General features: G+C 37.0%; 1 long non-coding RNA gene across 1 annotated transcript in view; it reads right to left on the bottom strand.

Annotated features, from left to right (window-relative positions):
• Positions 1 to 1,554, bottom strand: part of LOC150101001 (uncharacterized) — a 70,534-nt gene extending 68,980 nt beyond the window's left edge. The window contains exon 1 of the long non-coding RNA XR_016549124.1: positions 1,443 to 1,554. This is a non-coding gene — a long non-coding RNA (uncharacterized LOC150101001). The remainder of the gene's footprint in view (positions 1 to 1,442) is intronic.
• Positions 1,555 to 20,195: the final 18,641 nt, after the last annotated feature.

The following is a 20,195-nucleotide window of genomic DNA, read 5'->3' as shown; positions in this document are numbered from 1 at the left end:
TGTCAGTTTATGTGAGAAAGTCAGATTAGTATTGAACAGTTTGTATAGATAAGCATAAGACATTAACTTAGCTAGAAATTCAGAAGTTTTGATAACTTGATACAAGATTTAATGTACCTGTCTTTTTTAGTATTAATAAGCGTGTTTTGTTATTTGAATCAGAGTCTTGCCTGAATTCGAGGTGTCAACCTACCACTTATAAAATTTGAACCAAATAGCGGGAAAGAGTTTAGAAAATTATATAATAGAGATTAGATCTTAGGTCACGACTGCAAGGAACCAAGATCTATATACTTACGTGTGAATTTAGATTAACGTATATGCCTAAAACCTAGGAATATTTCCCTGAGCCTGAATTATATTCTTGTTATAGGAAGCTGGCTAGTGCAGTTAAAATATAAATTTGCCCGTTTCTGAAGAGGAAATATCCCTAGGGCTCAACCCAGGTTATATATTAAGGAGAAAGATATAAAATTTAGGTAGAAGGATATAGAGAAGACTGGATCAATTTGGATCATACTTAAATACATACTCTAATAAGGAAACGAAAATACAGATGTTACAATATGCTTATTTTTCCAAAGGAAAGGATACTTATAAACAGCTTTGTTTGTTAAGCAATAGGTGTGAGCATGCATTCTTTGCTAGCACATTGAAAATCAAAACTATACTGCATCTATACATCACATCACTTAATAAAGGTGCTGGTATGCCAGTATGCCTGCATACCATTCCAAAAAAGCACTGCTTATAAAATATACATTAAAAAATGTAAAGAATTTATTATTTTTATTATTATTATTACTTAACACCTCCAGGGAGTCCAAAGACTCATCGAGGGAGGGCACCTACTCTACGACTCTGTCTCCACCACTCAATCCACCAACTACAACGAACCGCAACTACCATCATCATCTACACCATTGCCATCTACCACCCATCACCACTAGCATTTTCACAGACAATCACAAACATCCATGCCCACGGCGGAATTCGAACCCGCAGCTTTTTGGCTGGAGAGCGGACACACCACTCGGCCAACGAGGCCGGCAAAATTTCCTATAATCACTGACTAGATTCGAAAGCAAGTGTTCCTTCATGTGGCCAAGCACTGTGCAAGATGTGCAAACGCCACATCCACTGAGCTACACAGGCTCATTTTAATATTTAAAATAAATTTAAAATTAAAATCATTTTAAATTAAAAAAATAAATAAATAAATTTAATTTAAAATGATATAAGAATAGAATACAATACACAAATGAAATAACATACACATGAAATGAAATATGGTAAAATATTGCATAAATGAAAGAAAACATATAACAAAATAATATACAAATGAAATAAAATAGAACAAAATCATATACAATTAAATAAGATAAAACAAAATAATATAATTAAATAAAACAAAGTAAACTAAAACAACATAAAAAGACAACCTGTATGCTTCAAAGTTTCTGAGAAAACTATGCTCTTTTCTGTCAGTGCAATGGCATATACTGCTGTAAATCACATGATTTACTTCGTTAGACCCATGCTAATCTTTGAATCCTATAAATATAAGCACTATGAATTTTACACATTAAATAAAAATGCTCTGGATGTTTTGCACTGTATATAAGATTTTGTTAAGGCTCATTATGTAATCATTACATTACAAAATAAAGTTCCAAAAATATTTCTGAAAATGACAGATTAATTGTTATTATTACGTGACACATCAAAGACTCATACCCTACTCTCCATCTCCACCATTTAATCTACCAACCAGGAAATCGTAACTACACTGACATCATCATCTACACCAATGCCATCTACTGGCCACCACCACTAGTATTTTCACAGACAATCACAAACGTCCATGCCTACGGCGAGATTTGAACCTGTAGACTTTTGGCTGGAGAACAGATATGCTAACCACTTGGCCAACCAGGCCTGCATTTATTTTGAAACACATGTACAAATTTAGGTTAGATTCAAAAAGTTCAAGATTATAAAGTAATTAAGCTCCTTGATAATACAACCTACAAATTATTATTATTATTATTATTATTATTATTATTATTATTATCCCAAGACCTCGTGGCATCAAAGACTCATCTAGGAAGTCCTTTTGTCATACACACAGCTCATCATACAGTGCCTTAAACACACTCAAATTCTCTGCAGACAACATACTCTCAGGCAAGTGACGTGAAGTCATACCACCTTTGCCACAAGTTGCCTTAGTCCTAAAGATACTTCAGATGCAGTTACAATTGGATGATGGATTAAACTAAGTATGTAATTTCTTGGTATCTCTAATTTATACTCTTACTAACTTGTAGGTCTCTATTATATCACCCCTCTTCCTCCTATCCACAAGAATCTGTAAATTGCATCTTCTCAACCATTCCTCATATTTGACATTGCAGAGATCAGAAACTAATGAAATAGTTTCTGATCTCTGGACCCTTACCAACATCTCTTCGTCCTTTTGAAAACGAGGTAACCAAATCTGTGCACAGAAGTCCATGTGTGGCCTAATCAAAGCCTTATACAATGGAACAAGAATCTCCTTACTTCTACAAGTCAGTGTTCTCCAGTCCTTAAGTCATCTCTGGACGCTTCCCAATATCTCTTTGTCCTTTTCAAAACCAGTATGGTTTTGAAAAGGACAAAGTCCACAGAAGTCCATGTGTGGCCTAATCAAAGCCTTAAAGAATGAAACAAGAATCTCCTTACTTCTACAAGTCAGTGTCCTCCACATCATTCCCAGAATTCTTTGTGTTGTCCTCATAATTTTTCAATGTGTCCCCTAAATTTCAGATCCTTATCCACTATCACCCCAGGATCTCTTATTTCCTCAACCTCCAACAATATATCCCCACCAAGCATAAATTCTACATTCCCATCTTTGTTTTGGAAATTTTAAACCCTTACATTTTGCAACATTGAACTCACATCCTCATGTCCATGTCCATTCACTCAATTTATTCAAGTCTTCTTATAAGCCCAAACATCTTCTCTACTCTTCATAGTTCATCCCAACTTTGCATTATCTGCAAACAAATTAATATATTCCCATCCAAATTCGCCAATATCATTAACATACAGGTTAAACAGCAATGGCCCTAAAACAGACCACTGAGGCACACCACTAGTGACTTTCCTCTTCCTGGATATTACTCCCCAAAACTAACTTGCTGATACTTATCAGATAACCAGTCTCCAATAAAATACACTAACCTAGCATCCAACCCTATCTGCTCCAGTTTTACTATCAACTTATCATGCAGTAATCTATCAAAAACCTTTGCATAATCTAAGTATAATACTGTGTATTCCTCTCCTCTCTCCAAGGAAGCTGTCACCTTATTGTAATAAATAAGTAGATTACTAAAACATGACCTCCCTTTAGCAAATCCATGCTATATATCAAAGATAATACCATTGTTGTCAACCCACTTCTGGATCCTAGTTCTCACCAGCTTCTCCAACAACTTAACCACAACACCTGATAGGAATATAATTTGATGCCTAAGTTCCATTGCTTTATAAAGTACCACAATCTTGTCCTCCTTCCACTCCTTTGGAACTTGACCCAGTGCAAGACTCATTAAAAAAATATGTCAAGGCAGATGTCAACTCCATGGCACATTCCTTCTGAATACGTGGTAATGTATTATCAAGCCAAACAGCCTTATTAATATCAGGTTTTCTCAATTCCACATACACCACTTGCTTGCTTACAGTCAGTCTCTTCTCCTTAATCATCAACTGCTCTCAATCTCTCTCTCTCTCCATGAAGTCATATTCACAAGAATGAAAGACCTTTATGAACTGCTCATTAAGTATCTCCATTATATTGTTGTGTCGGAAAAAAAATGATGAGTCGCCTTTTTTTCCCACCCAACATTAATCTATCTCAGAAGGAGTGGATAAGGACATGCTTATGCCTCCGGATGGGAAATGTACCGACTGATGTCCCAAGAACATGTAAATATCTAAGTGTGTAAGCTCTGAACAGTGTTAAAATAACCCATGAGTTTAATAGAGAATAGTTGTAAATGAATTAGAATATAAAATCATGTATAAATTGCCAAGTAAATATGTATAAGCTAGAGCATGTTTTAAGCCATGTAAAAACAGTCAGTGGCCACAGCGTCCAATCGGCAGTCGCCGTATGCATGACGACACCATCGAGTGGGCGAGCTGTTCTGAGGTATAAAGGTTTCGGCAGGGATTTGAATCGCTCTCTTGTCTCTTGTCTCCGGGTTTGGTCCGCACCTAGTTTCCTGTCGGAGAGCTGTGTAGAGCTTGCCGGCACGAGCAGCAAGAATCCCCCCTTGCTATGTATACTACGTGGGCCAAGGCTGCAACTACAATGTATTCAGATCCATAAGAAGAACGAGCCACTGATGAAATCAACGTCAGTGTTCAAAATCTGCATATGAGTGTTTTCCGTTCGTATGGAAACAAAGGAATAGCAAGGCCGCCATCAGTGAAGACACTGTAAGCAGACCAGAACATCCAGTTCAAGGCAAGAACGGTAAGCGTAAGATTTTCTTATGTTAAATGTTGGATTAAAGTAACCGTGGGGTAAGGAAGCAGAAGTTAAGGACACATGCTATTTCCATGTGGTGCTATAAGAACAGGCTGCGATTTGGACACTTTTGTCTGCGGTTGAGAGGAAAGCATATTAGGCTCCAGGCGAACAGGATGCCGAGGCCCGAACTGTTTGCGTGATTTAGGAACAGTAATATTATATGGTCAGAACGTAATTAAATGTTAGCTAAATATTTTGGAGGGAGGATTAAGTAAGAATAAGAAGTATTACCCTAGAGAAGTTCATGTCAGAATTATTGAGTTGTCTTGTGTATATATGCAATATTACATGTGTGATAATATAAGAGTCTGAGAATAGATGTACGTATAGAAGTGAGAAATTTATGTCAAGTAAGGGACTATAACATAGAAGTTTTGGATGTGATTAATTAAGTAAAGGGAACCCAGACTCTTTTAAGATTAAGGATTTGATTAACATGTATACTTGTCTTTGTGCCATAATAAATGTGTTTCTTTATATACAATCAAATGAGTTTGTCATCCTTTCTGCGGATTGAGCTACCGTTTGAAAACTTACGTACCGTGCATTAAGGGGGAAACCAATAGTGGTATAGGAATCAGGACCACGACTGCATTCCTCATGATCCCTACATTTCCTTTAAATATTCTTGGATAATGTATCAGAGTTTAGTTGACGGCTAGCGCAGTCTTTAATCAATACAAATTTGTCGGCAAATGAATATCTGATATTGACTGATACAACAAAAAACTTAATGTTAACTGTAAAGTTAAAGTAAAGACAGAGATATAACAACAAGGCAGTCACATAGGCAAATATATATAACAGACAATATATATAAAAAAAAGAAATATAACAATGGCGCAGTCAACAGGATGTGCTGAAAGAGATTAATTTGCACACCAAACTGGTCTCAATCCCAGAAACAAACTCAGTTGTGAAAGGTATAATAGTGAAATTAAGTATTTTTGAAATTTAGCTGCATTTGGGCTGTGGTAATCAGAGAGCGTAAGTATGTCCCTACCCAATACGACCACCGAGATGAGCGCCCCAGAGTTCTTTAGGACCACAAACCCCCAACAAATTTTCCCTCAGTTCTCTGGTGAAGATTCTGACGATGTGGGGGCTTATTTCGAATACGTAGAAGAACTTAGGAAAATAGGGAGATGGAGTGACTTCCAGTTACTCATTTTGCTTCGCAGCAAGTTAACTGGAAGGGCGAAAAGCTACTTCTACTCCTCTCCCCTATTGAAAAATACAATGGACTACCAGAGGTTTAGGCAAATTCTAACCTCACAATTCTCAAAGACCAAGACAGTGGGGCCAAACCTCAGGAAGCTCCAAAGCATAAGACAAAAGGAAAGGGAAAGTGTAAGTGAATATTACAACAGGTTACTCACGTGTGCTAACACACTAAGTGTACAGGAGGAGGAGAGACGACATCTAGATTGGACAGTATTTCAACTATTCAGAATGGGCCTGAGACAGGAATTGAAGGAGGTGGCGTTTGCAAAAAACATATCCAACCTGAAGGAATGCCTTAATGCCGCCACAGAAAAAGAGCAACTGCTTGGGGACATCTACCCCGCAGCCACTGCAAACTACGTAAACATAATAAATGATAATAAGGGAGATAATACGTCTTTGAACCAAAGAAAGGAGGAGAGAGAAAAGGAAATAGAAAAATGCCAAGAAGTACAAGAAGGCATAGAAAGAAACAAAGTGAAATCTGTCTATAAGATCGATAGTGAAACGTGTAATCTCAACGAAGTCCACTCCCTGATAAAAATCGAGGTTGAGAAATTTCAACAACCACTAATGGAATGACTTGATTTAATAGCAAGCCAGTTAATGGAAAATAATACAAACAGCAAGAGTTCTCAAATGATTCCGGAGGAGAAAGTAACAGATCTCATAAGACAAGAGGTAAATAAGGTACAACAGCCACTACTTGACAGATTAGAGTCCCTAATGGACAGGTTAGCAAAAATGTCTACCCAATGTGGCTCGAGCCCTCCTTTGTCTGTAGACGGAGAGGTTAGACGAGATTTCCGATGTGAAATCCCTATATGTTACCGTTGTAACAAATTAGGACACATTGCCAGCGACTGTTGTACCACACAGGGAAACCCAAGGGTTAGGCACCAACCTGAAGTTACATTTTATGTTTGTGCCAAGCAATTTGAAAAGGGAAAAGAAAACCTCACAGGAATGAAAGTAACAACGAGAATAGGCAGGAAGAGTTTAGACGCACTCTTAGACACAGGATCCCAGGTTTCCACTATATCTGAAAACTGCATCAGGGAACTGAGTGAATTCATAAAAATGAGAACTAAGAGATTAAGGAATCCGGTCAGACTATTAGGGATATCACCCCCTGTGATTTATGCCCAAAAGCGGGTAAGGTTAAGAATAGATTTGGTAGGACAAGGCCTACATGCATGGCATAACTTCCTTGTACTGCCCAGAAACACGGGCCCACACGTAGAAGTGATCCTAGGGGAGGATTTCCTGAAAAAACATGGTTTCTCCTGTAACTATCCCAAAGCAACTGTGCTGTTCCGTGGAGGAAAGACTGATTCAAAGAACGATCAAGAACTTGTAAGCAAAGGAGTAGAATCAGAAAGCATAATTGAAAGTCAGAACACACGTCATAATGAGCAGCATGTTCAGACCGAAGGGACACCTACAGATATCATGCCATTACAAAAGGGTAGTGTGGAAAACAGAAAGATATCACCCCACTGCGGAGAACTGAGAGAAAAGATTCCTTCGGGAGGGACCTCTAATAAGAAAAAAAGAAGGGAAACAAAGGGGAAGAAGGCAAAGAAATTTTGTAATAACTTAGTTAAGAAAAAATTTTAATTAAAGGGGGGGGGCCTTTGTTGTGTCAGAAAAAAAATGATGAGTCACCTTTTTTTCCTACCCAATATTAATCTATCTCAGAAGGAGTGGATAAGGACATGCTTATCCCTCCGGATGGGAAATGTACCGACTAATGTCCCAAGAACATGCAAATATCCAAGTGTGTAAGCTCTGAACAATGTTAAAATAACCCTGAGTTTAATAGAGAATAGTTGTAAATGAATTAGAATATAAAATCATGTATAAATTGCCAAGTAAATATGTATAAGCTAGAGCATGTTTTAAGCCATGTAAAAACAGTCCGTGGCCACGGCGTACAATCGGTAGTCGTCGTATGCGTGACGACACCGCCGAGTGAGGGAGCTGTTCTGAGGTATAAAGGTTTCGGCAGGGATTTGAATCGCTCTCTTGTCTCTTGTCTCCGGGTTTGGTCGGCACCTAGTTTCCTGTCGGAGAGCTGTGTAGAGCTTGCCGCCACGAGCAGCAAGAATCCCCCCTTGCTATGTATACTACGTGGGCCAAGGCTGCAACTACAATGTATTCAGATCCATAAGAAGAACGAGCCACTGATGAAATCAACATCAGTGTTCAAAATCTGCATATGAGTGTTTTCCGTTCGTATGGAAACAAAGGAATAGCAAGGCCGCCATCAGTGAAGACACTGTAAGCAGACCAGAACATCCAGTTCAAGGCAAGAACGGTAAGCGTAAGATTTTCTTATGTTAAATGTTGGATTAAAGTAACCGTGGGGTAAGGAAGCAGAAGTTAAGGAAACATGCTATTTCCATGTGGTGCTATAAGAACAGGCTGCGATTTGGACACTTTTGTCTGCGGTTGAGAGGAAAGCATATTAGGCTCCAGGCGAACAGGATGCCGAGGCCCGAACTGTTTGCATGATTTAGGAACAGTAATATTATATGGTCAGAACGTAATTAAATGTTAGCTAAATATTTTGGAGGGAGGATTAAGTAAGAATAAGAAGTATTACCCTAGAGAAGTTCATGTCAGAATTATTGAGTTGTCTTGTGTATATATGCAATATTACATGTGTGATAATATTAGGTAACTTAGTTATAAGAGTCTGAGAATAGATGTATAGAAGTGAGAAATTTATGTCAAGTAAGGGACTATAACATAGAAGTTTTGGATCTGATTAATTAAGTAAAGGGAACCCAGACTCTTTTAAGATTAAGGATTTGATTAATATGTATACTTGTCTTTGTGCCATAATAAATGTGTTTCTTTATATACAATCAAATGAGTTTGTCATCCTTTCTGCGAATTGAGCTACCATTTGAAAACTTACGTACGTGCATTAAGGGGGAAACCAATAGTGCATTAAGGGGGAAACCAATAGTGGTATAGGAATCGGGACCACGACTGCATGCCTCATGATCCCTACATTTCCTTTAAGTATTCTTGGATAATGTATCAGAGTTTAGTTGCTGGCTGGTGCAGTCTTTAATCAATACAAATTTGTCGGCAAACAAATATCTGATATTGAGTGATACAACAAAAAACTTAATGTTAACTGTAAAGTTAAAGTAAAGACAGTTAGAGATATAACAACAAGGCAGTCACTTAGTCACACAGACCACAGACAAGACAATATACAAAACAAAGAACATAACAATATCTTCTGCAGTGGGTGTCCTTATACCATTTTCTCCAATCAATGTCATCTTTCCATAATCATTCTCCACCCCCGCTGGCTTGCTGCATCTATAATGCCCCTTTTTTTTTTTCTGTATCGCATGCTTAATGTCTTTATTCATCCATTTCACACCTACCTTATTTAACCTTCTCACCCTTGGGATACATTTAGACATCTACTAGATAGGTCTAGAATATCCCCAAAGCTGCATTGATCTCTTTTCTAACTCCTCATTCCATGCTACACCTGCAAGCTGTCTCCTGAGATCAATGCTGGAGAAGTTTTACAGAGAATAGTGGGAGATCAGGGGAGAACCAGAGATCATCCCTGGAAACTGTATAAAGAGGGTGTGAGTAGAGGAGTGAGAGGCAGGTTTTTTTCATGCAGAGCTGTGAATGATTGAATGATCACAGTAATCAAGATGGGATCTTATCAAGGCTCGATACAGAGGAATAATAACTTGCTTATCTCTGCTTGTCAAAGTATTCTTCAGCATCCGAGTGATTTGATGAGCTGATTTAGCCACTTTTGAGATGTGCCCTCTAAACTTCAACTCCCTATCCACCAACACTCCCAAATCCCTGGCCTCGTCAATCTCCTGGAGTACAGTTCCACCAATGTGGTATACTGCTGCTAATCTTTTCACCCCAAAATAACCTTACATTTTGCCACATTGAATTGAGATCCATTCTCCTTAGTGCAGACCTCCAATCTATCCAAATTATCCTGCAAAATTTTGACATCTTCTGCATTCACTATTGCCCTACCCAACTTAGCTTCATCAGCGAACAAATGAACTGTTCCTCTCAGATCCATCCCTATATCGTTAATTAAACAGCAGTGGTCCAAGAACAGAACCCTGCGGCACACCACTAGTCACAGGCCATCTTTTGGACTCTACTCCTGAGTAAACTACTCTCTGGTATCTCTCCATCAACCGCCCTCCTATCCATCTCACCAACCCTATATCCATTCCCATATGTTGCAGTTTACAGATTAGAGTTCCATGTGGTATCCTGTCAAGTATTGCCATAATTAAAATCACCCATAATAATTACCCTTTTCTTATTTGCTTGGCTAATTTGATTATACATCTCATAGTCACTACCATCACATTACCAGGTCTATAATAACATCCAACTAAGTATTTCATTCTATTCACCTCTATTTCACACCATGCTGCTTCATAAAACCACTAGCACTATTTCCAGGGCAATCGCCAGATTAGATCGCACCCTGAGGCAAACAATTAAATATCACCCCTGATTATAAGGCAAAAATATAAGAAAATCATCAATTGCCATTTTGTTTTTATTACAAGAGAAACATTAATGCAAAACGATTACATAATAATATTAATTAAATGTTTGCTCTGTGGAGATATCGCACAATAAAACTGTTTTTAACCCCTTCTAAATTTAAATTATAAGCTATATCTGCCTCTATCAATATAGTTGCTTTCTTGGGTCATTGCTGTTCACAAATAATTTTTAATCACTTTAAACTTGGAAAAATTCCTTCCGCACTTGCGACGCTGCCTACCGCAATATGGCTGAATGAGCGTCCTTATTAAGCCATGCTGTGAGGCAGACTGCCTGTATGCTATTGGAAGTTTGTTTCCACTTCGTTAGACTATAATAAATTTAGTTTAATCCTTCATCAAAGTGTAAGCAAACAAAGTTTAAAGTAATTTCAGAACTGAGACAACCCGTGGTAAAGGTGGACAAAGTTCTCATCACTCTTTGTCTTAGTATCTCCCATAATGCAAAGCACACCTCCTTGAGGACATGTATAATGCTATGTATTAGGGGAAGGGTCACTACCCAGACTAGTTTCGACCTTTATTGAGGTCTCGTCAGTGGGAGCCAGACCTAGGAGTGGTGATACTAAGGCAGAAGCAATGGACAAGTCATATTTACCTATACAAGTTGCGAAATAGGAGATACTAAGACAAGGAGTGATGAGAGCTTGGTCCACCTTTACCACGAGTTGCCTCAGTCCTGAAGCTACATCAGGTGCAAACTTTGTTTGCTTACACTTGGATAAAGGATTAAACTAAATTTATTATAGTCTAACCAAGTGGAAAAAAACTTCCAACATCCAGAGTAAATCTATTACTAAATCCAGAGTAATTTAATAATAAGGTGGTACATCTTTTGGTAACTTGTATAGGTAAATATGACTTCTCAATTGCTTCTGCCTTAATATCACCACTTCTGGGTCTGGCTGCCTCTGATGAGACCTCAATAAATGTCGAAACCAGTTGGAAGCTTGGGTGATGAATGCCAATGCTGTTTAACAAGGCCATATATCTCACTAGTTTTGTGTTTATGCTGCCCTCTTTGTTTTTAATGTTATAATAAAAAATTTTTAAAAATAAAGGAAGTTTTGTTACTTATATACATTAACTATACTATACATTTTATATGCTGCCCAAGACAATTCCTCTTCCCTCAATGTGGCTCAGGCAAGCCAAAAGGTTGGACATTCATGATCTAGATGATTTCGTGCTGGGAAGAATTATTGGAAAGCTTGAAGAAATGCCAAACAGTTTGGAATCTCACATAGCATTCTATCCAGGTTCTGGGCAGCATTTCAATCCAATGGAATGTATTCCAGATGCTTGCTAAGAAGTCGCCCTCGCTCTACCACAGTGCATGAAGACAGATTTTTGGTTATGACAGCAAAACATAATCTCCAGACCATGTCAGGACAGCCTACAAATTGACTCCACGCAAACACAGGTGCACGGACAGTGCTGTAACGAGGCAGGTGCAATGGGTGCACAGGCACGGGGTCCAGGACGAAGGGGTCTTGAAATGGAGTTTTAAAAAAATAATCAGTATTATATTTTCATTTTCAAATTTTAAATTTGGCTGCCGTGGGGGCCGATTCCATAACATTTTTGGTTATAGTTTAAAATTAACTGATCTATTTCTGTCGTATATTTTTTAATTTTTTTCCATAAAAGGGAGGCAAAAATAAAATCTTGCGCAGGGCCCATGAAAAGCTAGTTACGGCAAATGCATGGATATCTCGACAAACTGCGGCTAGACGTCTGTGACAAGTAGGCCAATAAGCCCGAAGGCCTGTTCACTCATCGTAGAGCACGTTTTCAGTGATGTCGTATCCATAAAAGTTGGGGGAGACACCAATGTGCTAATGTACTCTTTACAGATGAGTCATTTTGGTGTTTCCTCCAATGCTAGATGACACTTGATCTGTACTGCTTATCATCGCGAAAATGTTCTTGAAATGGATAAATATGGCAGTGCTGGGAAGGCATAGTGGTTGCTGAACACACCGAGTTATAAGTACTGGAAAAAGGGACTATGAATAGTGAACGATATTGCAATGAAGTTTTTCAATACCGTTTGATGGTTCCATAGTTCTCATTTCACCATCTCTGTAGTGAAGAATTTATTTTTATGGAAGACAATGCCACACTAAATCATACACGAGCAGCGGATATACTTCTGGAGACCGAGGATATTAAATGATTCGAGTCGCTAACATGCTCCCCAGATCTCAATCCCATAGAACACGTTTAGGATACAATAGGAAGACGCATTGATGCGAAATTCCCCTCCAGAAAACAAGGCCTTATCCTTGTTCTGAAGGAGGAGTGGGCCAGTTTGCATTGTGAACTCCTGAATCATTTGGTGCTAAGCAGGGACAGCAGAAGCAAGCATGAAGAGCATGCGGGCGTCACTACAAAGGGGACACCGCCACTGGGGCATGGTTCATAAGTTCATTTTTAAGAAACAAAATTTTTATCATAAAAAAAAATTCTTAGAATGATGAATATTAAAATAAATAAGGACAGATACACCGAATAAAAATTTTTAAAAATTGTATATTGCCGCCTCCTTGATCAACCGGCTATTTACAATTTTGCAGCGAGAGCAGGCTAAACTTGACTGCAGAATGTTGTGTCTACTGCAGTCTATCTAAAGTGAAACGGTGAACAGTTTTTATGTGCAGAAACGAATTTTCGTACAAAACATTTGTTGCTAGTTAGCCAGTCATATGGTACGCATCTCAGTAAGCTACTGACAGCAGCGCAGTGCAAACGATTATTTCATCTCTGTGCCGTGTTGTGTAATAATTTCTTGTCGGTATAAAATAGAAATGGAATCAAAAATTTTAAAAAAAGTTATCCAGTGCACAAAATCATAAGCATCATGCTGCGAAAGAAGCAGATATTAAGAAACAAACTGGGGCTCTTAATAAATTTGTTAAAATATTAAAATATTCTGATGCAGATTGTAACCAACTCGATATCTCAGAAATCAGAGTTGAAGAACCGTGCACATCATCCAGTTTGCATGAAAGTACTATTGCAACTATTGAACAGGACGCATGATTTAAGTGAAAAACAGTTAGGAAAAGATTTAGTTGTAGTTGACCACGAAACTAACGCATTGTTAGTCTTTGTAAATTTAGAAGATCCAGGTGAATGGGGAAATATAGATGAAAAATTACGAGTTGTTTTAATTGAGATGGGGCCTGTTCAAAAGAAAAATATAATATATCCCAGAGATACATATGGTCGTAAATTTGGCGACACGTATTATAATAGAACAATGGAAAACGGGGAGCTCGTGCCAAGAACATGGCTCGTTTATTCCGAAACTTTAAAATCTGTTTTTTGTTTTTGTTGCAAACTTTTTGCACCTATTGAATCAAGTAGTCTTGTAGAAGGTTATAACGATTGGAGAAATGTAAGTACAACTTTGAATAGACATGAGACTAGTTTAACTCACTTGAAAAATTTCTTAAAATGGAAGGAACTTGATAAAAATTTAATAATCAAAACTACTATTGATTGCCAGACTCAAAGCATGTGTGAAATTGAAAAGAAACATTGGACGAGTCTTTTAGAATGCTTGATTGAAATTATAAAATTCCTTGGTAGCTAAAATTTAGCTTTTCGCGGATCATCTGATAAATTATATGAAAGGAATAATGGCAATTTTTTAAAATTAGTCGAACTGTTTGCGAAGTTTGATTCCGTTATGGAAAAATCATGTTGAAAGAGCCCTACATCGAAACAATAGAGTACACTATTTGAGCAAAGACAGACAAAATGAAATATTGGAAACTTTAAGTAACAATCAGGGATACAATTTTATTATCAATTCGAAATCTAAATAATATTCCATAATTTTAGTCTGCACACCTGATGCAAGTAAAACAGAACAAATGACCATTATTATCTGCTTTGTTTCCTGTGACAATGGAATTGTCAAGATCAGGAAAAACTTTTTTAGGTTTTGTAGATATATCAGATTCCACAGGATGTGGTTTATGAAAATTTTAATAAAGAAACAGCATGAAGCACAAACATTGTGCTAAAATAAAGAACTACAAATTTATTTGCTCTCTTATAACTTGGCATGATTTACTTAACAGAATAAACCTGTGAGTAAAATACTTCAAGACAAAAATATGAACATTACACTTGCTTTAGAATCTATCGAAAACTTAAAAATATTCTTACAAGAGTATCGATTAGATACAAATTTTAAAGAAGTTCTAAAAACAGCAAAAGAACTGAGTGAAGAGGTGGATGGAGAACAAGAATTTAAAATTTTACGGAAGTTCGACGACAAAAAAACACATGACAATTCCACTACGAGCATCATGCCACAATCGCCAGAAGATAAATTTAGAGTGAATGTGTTTTATACACTTTTAGACATTGCAATGTGTTCGATAATAGAACGTTTTGAACAACTAAAAACATATTACGATAATTTCAATTTCTTGTATAGATTACTACAAATTAATAATTGTGATGATTTAGAGATTCTCTTGAAAGACGGCGAGAATAAAGACGTAAATGCAATAGAACTATATGACGAGTTATGTGCTTTCCGGGATATTTTTCGGAAGGATAATGTAAAGATTCAAAACCATTTTGATATTCTTAATTTTATTGTGTCCAATAATTTATCTTTCCCTAACTTTTCAATTGCTTTAAGAATCTATTAACCTTACCTGTTAGTGTTGCGAGCGGTGAATGTTCCTTTTCCAAGTTGAAATTGATTAAAACCTACTTAAGAACAAGTATGTCACAAAAAGGGCTTGTTAGTTTGGCTTTAATAGCTATTGAAAATTATATATGTGCGAAATTAGACGTTAAGACCATTATTTCTGATTTGGTGAATATTAAATCAAAAACCATAAAATTTTAATCTAAAAAAGTTCAAGTATATTTATGTAATTTAATTTATTTTCTGTTATTCTGTAAAGATGTTATTTTTTGAATATTTATATTAAATATTAAAATTATTTTTGAATTCTTTTCTTATTTCCTCATCCATCTTGAGTTTCTTTTATTTTCCTAAAAGATAGTTCCACTTATAAAAATTATTAAAATTTTTTTACAAGTTACTAACATGTAAAATGAAAGAATTTTTTAAACTTTAGTTCAAATAAATTTTAATTTTAATTAAAATTCGTTTTAATTTTGCTAGCGATTCGGGTCGGTGAGAATTCTATAATACCTGTATCATTATATTCAATGATTAAAGTGAAGTGGTTTTGTCAAAATTTGCTTTAACTTTTAAGAATTTTTTGAATATTTGGGTTTTTAATGATTATCCTACCTAGTCAACACCCCCGGTTCGTTACATTTGACGAACCAACGTGTGGCTGTTCTGTCAAAATTTATTTAAGAAATTTCAAATAATTTAAATTTTTATTATCGTAAAAGAACCACACACGCCAGGATCGTTATGGGGCACTTAGATATAAATTGCATGCAAGAGCCAAAGACCCCTAGCACCGGTTCTGGTGTTAAGCATGGTATGACGTTGTGAGAGCTGCATTGCAGTTCAGGGTAGACATATTTTATACTGAAATATCTCTCCATATAGTTTTCTGTAAGAACTGTACATTAATTCCTTAACTACGTCCTTAGGAAATATATATCTTTAGCCACAAACATGCAATCCATCCTAGTCATTTACCACTCTCCTATCAAAAAAATAGTTAGCACATCCTTACTGACAATACTCTTATACAATTTCCAAGAGCGCCCTTCTTTTCTCTTCCTATTCGTCATATATTGAGAAAATTATTTCACGTCAATAGAATATCTTTACTAACTTATAAGTTTCTATCATATTTCCTTTTTTAATTCCTGTTAACCAAACTCTGTAAAACGCACACACACGCATGCACACACACACACACACACACACACACACACACACACACACACACACACACACACACACACACACACACACACACCTTCAATCCAACAGAACACCCATGTATGGGTGTTTTGTTGTAATTAAATAAAAACACATAATTTACAAATTATTATTATTATTATTATTATTATTATTATTATTACGACGTCTGCACGGTTAGCCCAGTGGCTGCGTGCTTTGCAATCATATGCCTAGGGAAGGAGTATCCTAGGTTTGATTCCTGTCGACGACGTGACAAGTTCAAGGATCCCACAAAGCAGGCAAACCAGCTTTGAGAACTCAACACTATGGACACAGGATACACCGGGGCATAGGGCTGACCACCTTATCCTGTGAACGGTTTGAGGTCCGACTGTCACACATACCGCTGCATCAACAAAAATAACTGTCAATGTCCCGAAATCAAACCTGTAACACATGCAAAAATACCTTGATCTATACTGATTGCCACATTAAATGGACAAAACATATAGAATACCAACATACCAAACTCTGGATCATCGCAGCAAAACTCTTCAGAGTAAAAGACATTATTCCATCCAACATAAAAAAAACTCCTATATCACGGTATCTGCGAATCCCTATTCAGTTCTATGCAAACACATCAAACAGCCACCTTACAAAATTAGAAACATTAAACAGGAAAATTGTGTCAACAGTGATTTGGACAAGTAAAAGACATTATTCCATCATCATCATCATCAAATTCCTGCCATGTACCCTCAAGAGGTGTACAGGATATGACAGTACTACATGAAAAATTTACATCATTACTAACTTCCTATCTACAATTTTCCTCCAAATCAGTCTGTTACTTGTCAAGACTCCAACATTATCAGATATTATATTTCTATCGTCTAAGGCACTTTGTACCGTATCAATCCACCTATATCTTGGTCTTCCTCTGGATCGTTTTGCTGCCAACCTGGCAGAGAACACTTGTTTTGCTAATCTTTCCTCGCCCATTCTGTTTAAGTGACCATACCACCTGAGATTAGCTCTGCTAACACATTCCTGGATGCTGACAATGTCAAGCTCTTTCCTAATATCCTCGTTTTTAATATGATATTGCCATTGATGCCATCTGTTAACGCCTATAATCTTTCTCAGGACTCTCATATCTGTGGCCTCTAGTCTTTGGTCAAGTGTTTTACTTCTGACCCAGCTCTCAGATCCATAAGTTAAACCTGGTTTGAACACTGTCTTGTATACAGCTAATTTAGAGTTCCGACTAATTTCTCTCTTATTCGAAATGAATTTATTCAATTGAATTCCCACCATACCAGCTTTGCTGATTCTGTTGTCTATTTCTATATTTAATTTACCATCGTCAGTAAAAATCGTGCCTAAGTAGCTGAAATGTTTCACTTGTTCCACAGGTTCGCCATTCACAACACAGTTGACATTTTCAATGATTCTACCTATTTTCATTGTCGTTGTCTTTTTATTGCTGACCTTCATACCATGTCTATTACAACAGCTATTCAATTTAGTCAGAGAATCTTGCAGACTTGTAGCAGATTTATTTAGAAGTATAACATCATCCACATAAAGCAAAGAGCTGACATTAACATCTCCAATTTTGATATCAGGTTTAATACCACTTTCCTTCATAATGTAATGAAGGAAAGTGGTATTAAACATTAAACCATCTTCCTGTACTTCCTTCAATTCTAACTGCTGACTTACAACTCAAATAAAGCCTAAGTATTGCTTGATATAATGCCCCATTGACACCATATAACTGCAGCATATTGAATAGCTTCTCTCTTGGCACCTTGTCATATGCCTTTACCAAATCGACAAAACTTAAATACAGATCTTTCTTATATTCCCATGCTTTCTCGACTATTTGTTGTAAAGTGAAGATCTGATCCTGACAGCCTCTATTTGGCCTGAATCCAGCTTGTTCTTCACCAAGCTTTTCTTCCACAATTCTTCTCAACCGTTTCTCAAGTATACTTGCATAGATCTTGCCAGGAACACTCAGTAGGGAAATACCTCTGTAATTCTCACATTCAGTTTTATTTCCCTTTTTATATATGGGTACTATGAGAGCTCTACTCCAATCATCGGGAATTCGTCTCTCTGTCCAGGCTTTCTGAACTATGCAGTGCAGCCACTGTTAGACTTTTATACCACCATACTTCAGCATTTCTGGTCGAATATCATCTACTCCTGCTGCCTTTCCACATTTCAAGCCTTTGATGGCTTTTTCTACTTTCAAGTATGGATATGTATTCCTGACTGCATGCCTGGTCAGTGTTTTTTATCACTGTGCTATCATCACTGCTTGTTTCATTTTGCAGTTTTTTTCAAAGTAATTACTCCATACTTCAAGGATATCTTTTTCTCCTGTTTTCATGTCACCTTTATCATCTCTAACTCCTTTTACAGCGCTCTTTCCTCCCTTCCTAAGCTTCTTCAACAACCTCCAGAATATTTTGTCACCCTCTTGATATTTATTTTCTATATTCTTGCCAAATTCCTCCCATGACTTTTGTTTAGCTATTTTTACACACTGTTTAGCTTTCTTACATTTGTCTCTGTATTCTGTAAGAGTAAAAGCTGACTTATTTGCCAGGAACTTTTGATATGCTTTCTTCCTTTCCTTCACTGCCTCTTTAACTTCCTGTGTCCACCAGGGAGTTCTGATTTTTTTATCCTTGCACACAACCTCACCATATGCCTCTCTGGCAGAATCAAGCAATGTTTTCTTCAGAGTTTGCCACTGAATCTCCAAGGTTTGATTCCTGTTCTCAAACTCTTTCATTTTCTTTTCAATAATCTTTCTGTATTTTAGTCTACAGTTCACATCTGAGAGCTGCTCAACTTTTATTCACTTTAAAACTTTCTTGCATGTTATTCTTTTCAATATGAAATTCAATTTTATTCTACTCAAGACTAAATAGTGATCACTTCCAATTTCAAATCCTCTGTACACTCTGGTGTCCTGCACCAGGGAGAAAACATCACCATCAACAATTACATAGTCAATGAGACTTTTCTTATTCCTAGCCGCTTCTCTCCATGTGAATTTGTGCACATTTTTATGTTGGAACATGGTGTTAGTAATAACCAGTCCGTGTCCTGAGCAGAAATCCAACAAATATTTGCCATTATTATTAGCTTTGCTCTTTTCTCCAAATTTTCCCAAAATATTTTTGTATGTCTCACAATCATTTCCTACTCTGCTATTTAGATCCCCAACAAGGACCAACTTTTCCTTTTTCATTGTGTCAGTTGCTTTTTTCTAAAGCATCAAAAAATTCCTCCACTTCTACCTTAGTAGAACCTTCTGTGGGACCATAGGCACAAATAAGTCTCATTGTCCAGTTCCCCATTCTCATATTTGCCCACATTATTCTACTTGAGACTGACTGCCATTCAAGAAGATTAGCCTCGTATTTTGTGTTGAATACTATGGCTACTCCTTCTTTTCCTTGATTGTTATTGCCTGAATATAACATTTTGTATTTATTGCTCAGAAAGATCTCACCAGTTTTGGTCTTTTTTGTTTCAGTCACCCCTATTATGTCGATCTGGTACTTATCTAATTCCTCAGCTAGCTCCATTTCTTTGCCATTCAGGCTTCTTATGTTGATAGTACCGATCTTTAACTCTGGTGATGTTGAGTTGGGGTTTGTTTTCAGATTTGTTCCAGTAGCTGACTTTTCGCTGTTCACCCTGGTTCCCTGGCGAAAACAACGGGGGCCTTGTTTAACTGGGCGACGCCCCAGCCGGCATGAAATTTTGTCATGTTGTACCATCATTTTTTATTTTGGTTTAACCAATAAGAATACAATTTGGTCGGCTAAATCCCAAATAGCCAGCCCATCCTCGTTCGTTCAGTATCAAAGTAGATACCCAATAGGGTGCA

Source organism: Typopeltis vanoorti, chromosome 12 (assembly GCF_054136105.1).
Source record: "Typopeltis vanoorti isolate ZY-2024b chromosome 12, IOZ_Tvanoo_1.0, whole genome shotgun sequence".
Lineage (NCBI taxonomy): Eukaryota > Metazoa > Arthropoda > Arachnida > Uropygi > Thelyphonidae > Typopeltis > Typopeltis vanoorti.
Note: the sequence above shows the minus strand (reverse complement) of the source record. Positions and strands in the feature narration are given on the sequence as shown.